This window comes from Ictidomys tridecemlineatus, chromosome 7, assembly GCF_052094955.1.
Source record: "Ictidomys tridecemlineatus isolate mIctTri1 chromosome 7, mIctTri1.hap1, whole genome shotgun sequence".
NCBI classification, from domain to species: domain Eukaryota; kingdom Metazoa; phylum Chordata; class Mammalia; order Rodentia; family Sciuridae; genus Ictidomys; species Ictidomys tridecemlineatus.
This window is the reverse complement of record NC_135483.1, coordinates 103,799,083-103,812,680: the sequence shown is the minus strand read 5'-3', so window position 1 is coordinate 103,812,680 and position 13,598 is coordinate 103,799,083.

Genomic DNA, 13,598 nt, shown 5'->3' with positions numbered 1-13,598 from the left:
TTTTTCTTTGATTTTTTCCATCCTTTAAATTATCCATGCTTCAGTTTACTTATTTTCTTGTGACATCTGTTAACTAATGCTGTTTTTGTGTTTGAGTTGACATTAAATCCTGCTAATGTAATTTTCATTTTAATCATTTTAACTTTTAATATCACCATTTCATTTAAAATTTATTTTAATTTTTTTCATTTAAAGCTCTATTGAGAGATAACTGAAATACAATGAATGACACATATTAAAGTATATAATTGATGCATATTAACATATGGTAACACTTGTGACATCATTGTCAAAAATCAGGAGAATGAAAATGTCCTTCTCCTTCCTTCCTTTTCTATTTTTTCAGCCTCATGTCCCCTTCCAAAACCAAGCAGGCATGGATTTGTGCTTTGTCACTATTGATTAGTTTGCAACTTCTAGAAAATTATGCAAATGGAATAAAACAGTATGGTATATACTCTTTTTATTACTATTTTTATTGTTGCAAAATAAACATAAAATTTACCATTTATTAAAATTTAATAAATTTACCATTTATTAAAATTAAAATTTTAACTTAGCAGTTCTATGACATTAATATTCACATTGTAGTATAACACTACTATCCATCCATAGAAATTTGTCATAATCCAAAACAAAACCCTGTGAACCCATTGAATAATAACATCCCTTTCTCTCTTCCCCTTATCCCTGGCAAAAACTATTCTACTTTTTGTTTTTATGAATTTTTATTTTAGGTACCTTATATAATATACTTTATAGGTTTGTCCTCCCTTGTCAGGCTTATTTCACTCAGTATAGTGTGTTCAAGTTTTGGTTGTGTTGTAGCATGTATTAGGATTCTGTTCCCTAATTAAAGTTCAGTTAATATCCTGCTGTATGTACCAATTACATTTGGCTTATCCATTTGTTCACCAGTGGACATCTAAGTTGTTTTTATATTTTGATTATTGTGAGTAATGCTCCTGTGAACACTGTTTGAGTCCCTTTCAAGTATTTGGAGTGGACACCCAGAAGGGGAATTGCTGGATCATAAGGTAACTTTGCCTAGTTTTTGAGGAATCACCATTCTGTCTATCACTACCTGTACCACTTTGTGTTTCCACCAGCAATGCTTTCTCCATATCTTGGCCAACATTTGCTATTTTGATTTTTGGTGATAGCTATTCCAATGGGTATGAGGTGGTATTTAATTGTTATTTATGCCTTACTAATGAGCAGTGCTTAGCTTTTTGTACTCTTTTTATATTTTGAACTGAATTCTTTTACTCAGCATAATTATTTTGATATTGCATGATTTAATAGTTAATTTTTTCTAAAGTATGAGATATCTCATTATATGGATGAACCATAGTTTATCTTTTATACCTAAGAAAATGTAAGTTATTGTAGCCATAAGTCTAGAGAAATTCTTCCACAAGACTGTGACAAGATCTTCTTGTAGAAAAGTGTAGGATAGTTCTCTGGATGCCTTAGATCAACCTTGCTTCATCTGCCCTTACTTGTAGATTTAAAGAATAACAGTTGAATGTGATGGGGGATGTGACATTCTTAAGGGAGATTGGCCTCAACAGGTTGGGCTTATGCTCCTGTCTCACCTAGGAAGTTGACAGCTTTTAATGTTAGCTTATCATGTCATGTTGCCCCAAGGTGTAGAATCCAGGGTGAGTCCTTTTCCAACTTCCTTGACCAAGTGCAAGTGGGACATGGGCAGACAAGGCTTCATTTGCTTTGGGCAGCTTTCCTGAGACTTGGGAGATTAGCTCCTCATGAATCCTAGGCTTTCACAGTTCTTTGCTGACAATCTGTAAGTAACAAATCTCCTTCAGGTAACTTCTTGTTTGAGAGTGATTATATCTCACTAGACGTGTGCAAGTGATAGAAGTTGGCATAGCCCAAGGTGCTGTCTGGGAGGTGTTTAGCATCCAGCCCTGGGATAGACATGGTGCACATTTATCCTATTTCACACCCAAAGCCCTGTGTCTCCTTAGGTTTTCTAATCTGTTGAGTGGGAACAGACACCATTCCCATCCCTGTGTAAGCTGCTAATACTCTTTCCAGTCCTTTCAGGTTACTCTTTCCCAGACATTTTGGGTTCTTTATTGAATATTCACGGCAAGGTTGCAGGATGGGGATGCAGATATCCAGTGCAATCTTTATGATTCTCTGTGTGTAGCTCCTTTTCGGTACTTTGCCCTGAAACCTGAAACCTTCTTGCTCCCCAGAGTCTAAGCCCTATCTTTGCAAATTGCAGAATCTCCCAGGTTTCCTTTTCTGTGCTACTGACTGGGTTCTCCCTCAAGGTAATCAGTTAGGCATCCATAGAGCTTCTCTGGTTTTTATTCTTACCTCTTTAGGATCATTGCCCTTCATTTCTTGATCTCCAATATCTCAAAAAACATATTTTCTCATATTTTTTGTCCAATTTCAAGTGCATTTCCAGGAGGAGATCAAATTGGATTCCTTTTACTCCCTTTTGGTCAGAAGCAGTGGCGTGAGTCAGAACCTTATTGCTGTTTGCTGCTTTTTATTGATTCTTTCTTTCTGGTATGATTCTCTATCTTGTCATCTACTTTCGTGAACACATAAATCATAGCAATTTTAGAGTCCATTTTTAATAAGTTAACTATCCGAATCATCTTTGAATTTACTTCTGGGTTCTCTTTCTTCCTTTTTTTAATAGTCTTGGCAATGTTTCAGGGTTGGAATGGTCATTTACAATTGATCCTAGCTGTTGTGTATAGACAAGTTATGGACCTGCTAGATGATATTATATACTTTCATACATGACTTTTTAATTTTTGCTAAGTAGTTAGAGAAGATGAAGAACACAGAACTGCTTCTGGAAATCCAGCTATATAGATACTGGATTTTTGTCTTATAATCATGTTCCTTTCTAATTTGCACCTATTCTCAGTGTGAACTCATTCAGAAACCTGACTTGTGAGTTTAGGCGTTCATAAGGCCTCTCTATCTTGTTCGGACCCATTTTTCCTTGTGTACATAGAACTGTGAAGCTCTCCAAAGCTCCACTAAGTTTCTCATCTTCTCAGAAAATTCCTTCTCCTTGTTATTTTTTAGCCTCTTGTCATGCTATGCTTAAGAGACCGGCAGCTGCCTCTAGGGAAACATGGACTAGTGTACTGAGCTCACTTTCTATATTTTTCCCCTCCTCTGTGGCATCCCTGCTTCCTTGGGATTCCAAGGTTTTTTTTCTCTCTAATCCTATATATTATTAAAAGCTTCGTTCAGTTTTTGTGCTTCTCTGAAGGAGGTTTTGTTTGTCTTTTTAGAATCCAACCCAGTGCAAATTGGTAACCAGCAAATGTCTTGAGAAGAAAGGCCATAAAAATCATTAGGCTCACCTCAATGCCTTCCTCTTCTTTCTGAGATTTTGATACTTTAAATCCTATATTTCTGGTAATCCCTTCAAGTCATAAAATCTCTGTGTTTATTTTTATTACTCACTCATTCTATGGTTTTCAAAGTTAAGTAGAAGACATTTTTTTGTTTATTTTTTTTAAATGACATGGTTAATTTTGTGGAGATGAGGTAAATATAATGCAAGATGACATTTGAGAAAGTCCAATGTAACTTGAAAATTTTTATGAATTATGATCATAAGTTATTTGTAGCACTAATAATAATATACTGATATTAAAAGAATAACAATGGCTATCATCTGTTGTGCAGGGATGATGTCAAGTAATATGATGCATTTTATTTGTATTATTTATGATAATCCTCACAATAAATGTTTAACAGTTTTTATAGTCTCATCATTGACTAGAATCACTTTATTTTACACATATTTTGATTGGACATTTATAGAATTCTAAATCTATCATTGTAAAAAACGACTAAGGGTGGAAACATGATTCTTCCACTTTTTTCCCTTTGTGGATTCTTACTGGGAGTTTGAATCAGTGTTTCCCTACTAAGATGTTTGACCCTGTTTAAGTACTTTATGTTCTTCTCTGTGACTCAGATAGTATCAGAAGAATAGGAATGACAATTCTTGCTTATTAGAATTAGAGAGCAAGATGATATATATAAAGTTCTGAATACCAGGCTTGAGATACAAATATCATTCAAAATTGTTGCAATGGCATTTGATATTATACAAATATTTTTGAAAGTATTTGAATTCACATGGAGCAACAAGTCTTATTTCTACAACTCTGTGGCACTTGTCAATCAGAGTTTCCATAATGATAAACTAATATTTTTATTCTATTCATTTTATTTTTATATTTTTGAGGTTCTGGGAATGGAGCCTGAGACCTTGCACATACTAGGTTAGTATTCTATCACTGAGCCACCTCCTCAATTCTTTTTTTTTTTTTTTTTAAAGAGAGAGTGAGAGTTTTTTCCAACATGGCGGCGGGCGTGGAGAGATCAAGTCTCTGACCTCTTCAGCTGTGCAGGCATAGGGAGTCGTAAACAGCCTAATTCTGTTTGCTCAGGATCACTAGGCAATGCTGAGCTGACGTGGATCTGGGACGAGCAGTCTGGGCCTCTCAGAACACACACTGAACCCGGATCGGCTGAATTCAAGCTCCCGTTCACCTGCTTCCCGCAGACAAACTGCTGTGACTCAGCACTAATCCATCCGGCTGAAACAACCGGTCAGCCCTTCTGATCCTACGGAGGTAAATGCCAACCGAGCCTTCATAGGTAGTGGCCACAGGTTTGAAACGGGGCTTGGGAGAGACAGTAAGGACCCACCCGTTGCATTGGTCACCCGGCAAAGGGAAACGAACTGTCGCCATTTGCAAGAGATACCACCATGGCAGACAACTGACGTCATCAGACTGCAGAGGAGGAGATAACTTCATTGAAACCTGCGGCTACAGGTGTGTAATTCGCTAGCCTTCCCTCTCCACACATCGGGGAAACCTTAAGGGCCAATCCCAGCTCTCCCGTGAGCACGGTAGCCAGACCGAGGGAATTAGAGGTGGTGTGGGACCCGCGGAGCGGGACTACCGCTCCCACCAGTGCTGACAGCTGAGGTCTCTTGCACCAGCTACCGGGGGTGTGGCTACCGGAGGGGCAGTAAAATTCGCTGAGGATTCTCAGCCCCAAGCTCTACAAACTTAGGGTCTGAGGGATTGGCAAACTGGAAGAGTGTGCCCAGTCATTCATGACAACAAGGCTCCCGGGAGCAGCAGACCTGGCGTGTACCCAGTATTGTGGTGAGCAGCACCCATGAGAGGGGCCTGGCTAGAGGAAAAGTGGGGAAGTGACTAGACACAAGAGGACGCCCTAGGCACCCAGGATTAGAGACTCGCCCAGTCTGGGAGGAGGAGCTGCTGCACAGTGGTTGGTTTCCGCGTATTGATAGGAGAAACTTGGCCTGGTGGTCACAGCACCACCTACTGGAAGAGAAGTTAATCAAACTCTAAGACTGCATTTATTTATTAGTTTTTTTTTTCTTTTTTTCTTTTTTTTTTTTTAATTTTGATTTTGGGTTTTCTTTCATTTTCATTTTTCTTTCTTGTTTTTTTAATTGTTTTTTCTACAATTTTTTTTAATTTTTTTTTCTTCCAATTTTAATTTTAATTTTTTTTTACTATTTAAAAAAAACAATTTTTTTTCTTTTTTTATTTCCTATTTTTTTTCTTCTTTTGTCTTTTCATTTCTTTTCAATTATCTTATCCCCCTTCCTTGAATTCTACCTGCTTACTCTCATTCTCTTTAGTGACTTTTTCCCTTCCCTTCTAATACCTTTCCTCCCAAGCATCAAATAAATTTATAGGAGTAAAAAGTAACTCAGCAGTCAAACAGAACAAGAAGTAACATGAGCAGCTTCAAAAAACAAGAAAGAAAAGGAGTACAAACAATGCAGGACAGCCTAAATATTCAGGAGGACCTAGAGTCATCAGAAAAATGGTCATATAAAGAACTCAAGGAACACCTTAGACAGATGGAATGGAACCTTAAAGAGGATACGAGACAGCAAATTCAAGCAGTGAAAGAACACATTGAGAATGTATTACACAAACAGATAAAAGAAGAAGTTAAGCACCTTTATCAGGAGATGGAGATTATAAAAAAGAATCAAACCATAATCTTAGAAATGAAGGAAACTATAAACCAAATTAAAAACTCAATTGAGAGTATCACTAACAGAGTGGAGCAAGTAGAAGCCAGAACGTCAGATAATAAAGACAAAATATTTCATCTTGAAAAGAGTCTAGCCAACTCAGAAAGGCTGGTAAAAAATCAGGAGAAAAACATCCAAGAGTTATGGGATAACATAAAAAAGCCAAACTTACGAGTCATCGGGATAGAAGAAGGTACAGAGATTCAAACCAAGGGAATGAGTAACCTGATGAATGAAATAATTACAGAAAACTTTCCAGAAATAAAAAAGGAAACAGATATACAAATTAAAGATGCATACAGGACACTGAGCACACAAAATCACAGTAGACCAACGCCAAGACACATTGTTATGAAGATATCCAATATACAGAACAAAGAGAAAATATTAAAAGCTACAAGAGAAAGGAGACAGATTACATTCAGGGGTAAACCAATAAGGTTAACAACGGATTTTTCATCACAGACACTGAAAGCAAGAAGGTCATGGAACAATGTATTTCAAACACTGAAAGACAATGGATGCCAACCAAGAATTCTGTATCCAGCAAAATTAAGCTTCAGGTATGACAACGAAATAAAAATCTTTCATGATAAACAAAAGTTAAAAGAATTTGCAGCCAGAAAACCAGCATTGCAAAGCATTTTGAGCAAAACACTACACGAGGAAGAAATGAAAAACAATAACCAAAACCATCAGAAGGAAGTGCCTTGGTAAAGACAGAGGGCGAGGGGAAAAATAATCATGGAGAAACAAACTAAATTTTTTTTAAAAAAAAGGATAAATAATCAAACATGGATGGAAGTACAAACCATATATCAATAGTAACTCTGAATGTTAATGGCTTAAACTCTCCAATAAAGCGACATAGGCTGATATCATGGATTAAAAAAACAAATCCAACAATATGCTGCATCCAGGAAACACATCTGATTGGAAAAGACATACACAGGCTGAAGGTGAAAGGATGGGAAAAAATATACCATGCACACGGTCCTCGTAAGCAAGCAGGGGTGGCCATCCTCATATCGAATAAAATCGACTTCAAGACTAAGTTAATCAAAAGGGATAAAGAAGGACATTATATACTGTTAAAAGGAACCATTCACCAACAAGACATAACAATTATCAATATTTATGCACCAAATAATGGCGCTGCGACATTCATAAAACAAATTCTCCTCAAGTTCAAGAATCAAATAGACCACAACACAATAATTATGGGTGACTTCAACACACCTCTCTCACCATTGGACAGATCCTCCAAACAAAAGTTGAATAAGGAAACTATAGAACTCAATACCACAATCAATAACCTAGACTTAACTGACATATATAGAATATATCAACCATCATCAAATGGATATACTTTTTTCTCAGCAGCACATGGATCCTTCTCAAAAATAGACCATATATTATGCCACAGGGCAACCCTCAGTAAATATAAAGGGGTGGAGATAATACCATGCATTTTATCTGATCATAATGGAATGAAACTGGAAATCAATGATAAAAGAAGGAAGGAAAAATCCTACATCACATGGAAAATGAACAATATGTTACTGAATGATCAATGGGTTACAGAAGACATAAAGGAGGAAATCAAAAAATTCTTAGAGATAAATGAAAATACAGACACAACATATCGGAATCTATGGGACACAATGAAAGCAGTTTTAAGAGGAAAATTCATCGCCTGGTGGTCATTCCTCAAAAAAAGAAAAAACCAACAAATAAATGAGCTCACACTTCATCTCAAAGCCCTAGAAAAGGAAGAGCAAAACAACAGCAAATGTAGCAGAAGGCAAGAAATAATTAAAATCAGAGCGGAAATTAATGAAATTGAAACAAAAGAAACTATTGAAAAAATTAACAAAACTAAAAGTTGGTTCTTTGAAAAAATAAATAAGATCGACAGACCTTTAGCCATGCTAACAAAGAGAAGAAGAGAGAGAACTCAAATTACTAACATACGGGATGAAAAAGGCAATATCACAACAGATGCTACAGAAATACAGAAGACAATTAGAAATTATTTTGAAAACCTATATTCCAATAAAATAGAAGATAGTGAAGACATCGATAAATTTCTTAAGTCATATGATTTGCCCAGACTGAGTCAGGAGGATACACACAATTTGAACAGACCAATATCAATGGATGAAATTGAAGAAGCCATCAAAAGACTACCAACCAAGAAAAGCCCAGGACCGGATGGGTATACAGCGGAGTTTTACAAAACCTTTAAAGAAGAATTAATACCAATACTTTTCAAGTTATTTCAGGAAATAGAAAAAGAAGGAGCTCTTCCAAATTCATTCTATGAGGCCAACATCACCCTGATTCCGAAACCAGACAAAGACACCTCAAAGAAAGAAAACTACAGACCAATATCTCTAATGAACCTAGATGCAAAAATCCTCAATAAAATTCTGGCAAATCGAATACAAAAACACATCAAAAAAATTGTGCACCATGATCAAGTAGGATTCATCCCTGGTATGCAAGGCTGGTTCAATATACGGAAATCAATAAATGTTATTCACCACATCAATAGACTTAAAGATAAGAACCATATGATCATCTCAATAGACGCAGAGAAAGCATTCGACAAAGTACAGCATCCCTTTATGTTCAAAACACTTGAAAAACTAGGGATAACAGGAACGTACCTTGACATTGTAAAAGCTATCTATGCTAAGCCTCAGGCTAGCATCATTCTGAATGGACAAAAGTTGAAGGCATTCCCTCTAAAATCTGGAACAAGACAGGGATGCCCTCTATCACCACTTCTATTCAATATAGTTCTCGAAACACTGGCCAGAGCAATTAGACAGACGAAAGAAATTAAAGGCATAAAAATAGGAAATGAAGAACTTAAATTATCACTATTTGCAGATGACATGATTCTATACTTAGAAGACCCAAAAGGGTCTACAAAGAAACTACTAGAATGAATAAATGAATTCAGCAAAGTGGCAGGATATAAAATCAACACGCATAAATCAAAGGTATTTCTGTATATCAGCGACAAAACTTCTGAAACGGAAATGAGGAAAAACACTCCATTCACAATATCCTCCAAAAAAATAAAATACTTGGGAATCAACCTAACAAAAGAGGTGAAAGATTTATACAATGAAAACTACAGAACCCTAAAAAGAGAAGTAGAAGAAGATCTTAGAAGATGGAAAAATATACCCTGTTCATGGATAGGCAGAACTAACATTATCAAAATGGCGATATTACCAAAAGTTCTCTATAGGTTTAATGCAATGCCAATCAAATCCCAATGGCATTTCTTGTAGAAATAGATAAAGCAATCATGAAATTCATATGGAAAAATAAAAGACCCAGAATAGCAAAAGCAATTTTAAGCAGGAAGTGTGAATCAGGCGGTATAGCGATACCAGATTTCAAACTATATTACAGAGCAATAGTGACAAAAACAGCATGGTACTGGTACCAAAACAGGCGAGTGGACCAATGGTATAGAATAGAGGACACAGAGACTAATCCACAAAGTTACAACTATCTTATATTTGATAAAGGGGCTAAAAGCATGCAATGGAGGAAGGATAGCATCTTCAACAAATGGTGTTGGGAAAACTGGAAATCCATATGCAAAAAAATGAAACTGAATCCCTTCCTCTCGCCATGCACAAAAGTTAACTCTAAATGGATCAAGGAGCTTGATATCAAATCAGAGACTCTGCGTCTGATAGAAGAAAAAGTTGGCTCCGATCTACATATTGTGGGGTTGGGCTCCAAATTCCTTAATAGGACACCCATAGCACAAGAGTTAATAACAAGAATCAACAAATGGGACTTACTTAAACTAAAAAGTTTTTTCTCAGCAAGAGAAACAATAAGAGAGGTAAATAGAGAGCCTACATCCTGGGAACAAATTTTTACTCCTCACACTTCAGATAGAGCCCTAATATCCAGAGTATACAAAGAACTCAAAAAATTAGACAATAAGATAACAAATAACCCAATCAACAAATGGGCCAAAGACCTGAACAGACACTTCTCAGAGGAGGACATACAATCAATCAACAAGTACATGAAAAAATGCTCACCATCTCTAGCAGTCAGAGAAATGCAAATCAAAACCACCCTAAGATACCATCTCACTCCAGTAAGATTGGCAGCCACTATGAAGTCAAACAACAACAAGTGCTGGCGAGGATGTGGAGAAAAGGGTACTCTTGTACATTGCTGGTGGGACTGCAAATTGGTGTGGCCAATTTGGAAAGCAGTTTGGAGATTCCTGGGAAAGCTGGGAATGGAACCACCATTTGACCCTGCTATTGCCCTTCTCAGACTATTCCCTGAAGACCTTAAAAGAGCATGCTACAGGGATGCTGCCATATCGATGTTCATAGCAGCACAATTCACAATAGCTAGACTGTGGAACCAACCCAGACGCCCTTCAATAGATGAATGGATAAAAAAAATGTGCCATCTATACACAATGGAGTACTATGCAGCAATAAAAAATGACAAAATCATAGAATTTGCAGGGAAATGGATGGCACTAGAGCAGATTATGCTTAGTGAAGCTAGTCAATTCCTAAAAAACAAATACCAAATGTCTTCTTTGATATAATGAGAGCAACTATGAACAGAGCAAGGAGGAAGAGCAGGAAGAAAAGACTAACATTAAACAGAGTCATGAGATGGGAGGGAAAGGAAGAGTAAAGGGAAATTGCATGGAAATGAAGGGAGACCCTCATTGCTATACAAAATTACATATAAGAGGTTGTGAGGGGAATGGGAAAATAAACAAGGAGAGAAATGAATTACAGTAGAGGGGGTAGAGAGAGAAGATGGGAGAGGAGGGGAGGGGGGATAGTAGGGGATTGGAAAGGTAGCAGAATACAACAGTTACTAATAGGGCATTATGTAAAATTGTGGATGTGTAACCGACGTGATTCTGCAATCTGCATTTGGGGTAAAATTGGGAGTTCATAACCCACTTCAATCTAATGTATGAAATATGATATGTCAAGAGCTTTGTAATGTTGTGAACAACCAATAAAAAAAATAAAAAATTAAAAATAAAAAAAAATAAATAAAGAGAGAGTGAGAGAGGAGAGAGAGAGAGAGAGAATTTTTAATATTTATTTTATTTTTTTTTTTAGTTCTCGGCGGACACAACATCTTTTGTTGGTATGTGGTGCTGAGGATCGAACCCGGGCCGCACGCATGCCAGGCGAGCGCGCTACCGCTTGAGCCACATCCCCATCCCCCAAACCTCCTCAATTCTAAAGCTTTCATTTTAATTTGCATGATATGATCTTGGAACTTGGAGTATTTCAAGGACTTGAATTCTTCCTACTTCTAGTATCTTAAGATATTGCCTGAAATGCCTTATTCAGTTAATATTCCTAAGGTTCTGTGCTTTCTTTTATGTAATTTCAAGTATAATTTTCTCAAAAATACTCTCTTTAACCCTAATTATCATTAGAAAACTTACCATTCTTGAAACTTCCCAATTCATTCCAAGGTTCCTCTATCTTGTTTGGACCCATATTTCTTTGTGTACATAGACCTGTGCATATTTATTGAAGTTTATTTATTTATTTGGTATAATTATTTTTTACATGTTAATCCTGGCCCAATATCTACTATAAATTTTGTTCATTAAAGTGAAAGACTAAACTTTCCATTGCTTAATTCTTAAAGGCTTATTTAGATGCTTGGCACCTGGGAGATACCCAGGAAACGTTTGTTGAAGGCAAAAATGTTTAAAAGAAATGAATGAGTGAATGAAATTCTACAATTTTTACGTGCTCTTATACAACTTCGAAACAAAATAATCTAATGTGTATTAGGCAGCTACAACCAAATCTATGATTTCTAATCCTGCTTATACTTCATAGTCTTTCAGGGAGTTTTCAAAATATAAAATGTCTGTGTTTCCTTCCCTAGAGATTCTGATTTGGTTGACTTGAAAAAAGATAGTTCTGGAATTTGTATTTTGAAAAGTTTCCTATGAGATCAAAAGATAGAGTCATGTTTGAGAAGCATTGGCCTAAAGCATTCTCTTTCAGTAGGGAAAAATCAGAAATAATGGTTGATTAACATATGTATTGATTTTTTTCATCTCTATAGGAAATCACAAATAGGAAAATAAAGGCAGAAATAAACATTGAATTAGTTGAAAAGCTATGAAATGTGGGTTTCACATGTAGATGATGGTTGTTATATTTTCAGAGCCAAACTTTCAGATATCTGGAATATAAAAGAGCTTTGAGATTTGAAAATGCATTAAAATATAAAAGTTTAGAAGTATATAAACATGAAACTTTACTTAATTCTTACAGAAATCCAAAGTATATTCACTCAAAACTATCAATGGAAACTTTGGGATTTTCTCCTTGGAAACTAGAATGAATACAGGGCATGAAGTTAGACAACACTGGATCTACCACCTCTTGATCTATGATGAAGAAATCCTCTTTTCATTAAGTGCCAGTTTCTTCCTATGTGAAAATGGGGACACTAAAAGACAGATGTTTCCCTTTCTCCATCAGTGATCCTTAGGAAATCCAACTTTATAGGACCTGTGTGAACAGTTTAAGTTGTGCATCCTGGGAAGCAGACACAGATGGAGTTCAGTTGCAGGATTTGTACTAGGGACTGTCCTTGGGGATGAGAAGCAAGTAAGGTTTTGTAGAAGCCGAAGTTGAAAATGTAAGTCCTGATAACAACCCCAGTCAATCTGATGGAGAGCTCTAAAGGGGTAGTGTTCATCAAACTTACCTTCATGTTGAGTTGGAATAGCCAGGTCTTTACACTCATGCCTCGGTTGATTATTAGGTGTAGACCCTCCTGAAAGTGCATAACCTTGAGCTAAGCAGCTTTCTGCAGCTGAGGTACACAGCCTGAAGTGGCTGGTAGTACTCACAACTGTCCCAGCAGTCTTTTTTGAAAGGAAATTTGCAAAGCTCATAACTGACATGAGCAAGGGGATAACATGCTGATGGTCCTAATGATCAATAAGTCAATCAACCAATAAGCCAAGGAGATGAAGCACATAATCCTAGCTCTGAGGCTGCCTGCCAGGTCAATGAATTGTGTATTAGGATCAATGAATTGTGTATTCAGATACAGAGAAGGAGAAGGAGACCCAGAGATTGGATGGAATTAATTCAACATCCTGCAGCAAATTCAAAGCAGTAATGGGATCAGGTCTCAAATCAGGATTTTCCCCATAGCTCCATCATATCCTGGGAAAGAAATATTATAGTGGTTTTGCATGATGTGTGGGGGTCAAGCAGATTTGTACCTCAGTGCTGCCATGTGATGTTTTGATTTTGGAAAAGTTTCTCTTCAATTTACATTTTGTCCTCTATAAAATAAGATTCATAAATCATTACTTGTCCCAAAGGTGGCCACCATGAATTTTGTCTCTCCCTGAAATTGCATTTCCTAAATTAGAGGTGGGCTTTATTCTTCCAGTTTCTTAAAGTTGGTTTAAATT